This window comes from Tupaia chinensis, unplaced genomic scaffold (assembly GCF_000334495.1).
Source record: "Tupaia chinensis unplaced genomic scaffold, TupChi_1.0 Scaffold144899_1, whole genome shotgun sequence".
In the NCBI taxonomy this organism is placed as follows: domain Eukaryota; kingdom Metazoa; phylum Chordata; class Mammalia; order Scandentia; family Tupaiidae; genus Tupaia; species Tupaia belangeri.
Genome location: NW_006204759.1, coordinates 1,814,507 through 1,816,684, shown reverse-complemented (window position 1 = coordinate 1,816,684; position 2,178 = coordinate 1,814,507). Strand labels below are relative to the sequence as shown.

The window sequence follows — 2,178 nt, the reverse complement described above, 5'->3', positions numbered from 1 at the left end:
CCCAGGGGGGATGGTCACACCGCAATCCCTTCTCCTCCATTCTCCTCTCGGGATCTTGGGCACGCACGCACACGTGCCCGGCGTGAGTTTTAAGCCATCGGGTCCGGGATGCAAACCGCGGTCGACCACATGGGAGTCCAGCAACATAGCCATTACGCTAACTGCTGGTTCCCTAGAAAAATCTCTCTTAAAACAAACAAAAAGACCCTGTTGGAGGTGCTGTCAACGTCTCTTCTCTTTCTCTTTCTTGTTCATGAAATAAATTGGTACATAAACTTAAAAAGATAAATTAAAAAAAAAGAAATAAAAGCAGATTTATTCTGGTACAAAACAAAAAGAAAAAAATCACAAACCTGCGGGACCAGCAGCTGGCATGGTGGTTAAGGGAATTGGACTCCCACATGGGTGACTGCAGTTCAAGTCTCAGGCCTGGCAGCTTGCTTTCACACTCACTCTCACTCACTCTGTCCCACTCTGGTAAAATTAAAATAAATAAATAAGTTAAATAAAATAATTCTTTTTTTGAGAGAGATTTTTGTTATAGGGCATGTGCACTCACCCAAGAGAGAGAAAGTGAGAAATCACTCCCCAGGGGGAATGGCCATGCCGCAGTCTCTTCTCTTGTGATTTTGAGCATGCACGTACACGCACCCAGTGTGAGTTTCAAGTCACCAGATCTGGGACTCAAACTGTGGTTGACCACATGGGAGTCCATAGATGTAACCATTCCACCATCTGCTGGTCCCAATAAAATAATTTATTTTTAGAGGTTTTTGCTATAGGGTATGTGCACTCGCCAGACAGAAAGATAGAAAGCGAGAAATCACCCCCCAGGGGAAATGGCCACGCCGCAATCCCTTCTCCTCCATTCTCCTCTCGGGATCTTGGGCACGCATGCACACGCGCCCGGCGTGAGTTTTAAGCCACCGGGTCCGGGATGTGAACCACGATCGACTACATGGGAGTCCAGTGACATAGCCATTATGCTAACTGCTGGTTCCCCATAGTTTTTTCTTAAGACACATTTTCCATAAACTTTTCGGAGGCAAATTTATCGAGGGTCAACTACGAGTTAGGCAACAGGGATACAGAATAGAACAGAACAAACATGGTCTCTAGCTTTACAGAATCTACTCACCCCTTAACAGCAGACAGACAGTTCTAAAAACTACAAGTGTGGCGAGTGCTATCAACTTATAGAAAGCATTTACCTTCATTATAGGGCACTGGATTGCCAATCTTTAATCCGACAGCTTCAGCTGATTTCAATACTTCTAACTCCATCAAAATAACTACTCTCCTACAAAGGCAAACAAACAGAAACAAGTTAGAAAAAATAAATTCAGAAGCCCTCCAAATGACGAGCTATTTAAAATGCTTTCCTCCAATGATTATTCTGATAAAACGACTTCCTTTTGTCAACTGGTTTTCATTACTGAGTAACTTGAGAAATACATACCAATTCCTATATAAATATTTCCCTTAATCTTTCACCGCATCGTTATCAAGGCCTTTCATGATTGCAGGTCTTCATATCCCATCTAGTTCCTTAATTAAAATGCAGTGTCCTTGCTACATACCGTATCTTCAAGGAGCAACTGACATGATAGGAATTTAGATCATTAAACACAAGAATATGTGGCATAAAAAGAGACGATCTGTTTTCAGAAACATACACTTATCTAAATAACTTTTTCCCCGTGAAAATCAATGATGACAGTAGATATTTTGTAAAATATAATTATTACCCATCATTAAGAAGTTAACAGTTCTTGGATGCACCTTTAGCCCTGATTAAAATCTTTCAACAGTTTTCTAATGACCTTAGGCCCAAGTTAAAAACCTTTGACATGTGGGGGCAGTAGGTGGCATGGAGGTTAAAGGCACTGAACTCCCACATGGCTGACCATAGTACAAGTCCCAGACCTGGTGACTTGCTTTCTCTTTCTGAGTGTGTATATCTTGTTCTGGTCAAATAAAAAATAACAATAATAATAAATAATATAAAGAAAATCATTCTAAAAACAAACAAACAAAACCTGTGACATGGCTTAGGCCTTTTATGATCTGACCTGCGAATGTGTCTCCAGCTCATCTCAGATCACTTAGTGCTCTAGGCTTTCCAGCCATGTCATTCCCTTTCAGTTCCTAGTCTGTGCTCCACTCCTTCCTGGCACA

The 2,178-nt window shown here is 41.5% G+C and overlaps 1 protein-coding gene across 1 annotated transcript in view; it reads right to left on the bottom strand.

Moving 5' to 3' along the window:
- RPA1 (replication protein A1) overlaps positions 1-2,178 on the bottom strand; it is a 103,066-nt gene that overhangs the window by 68,638 nt on the left and 32,250 nt on the right. The gene's annotated exons all lie outside the window — the stretch shown is intronic.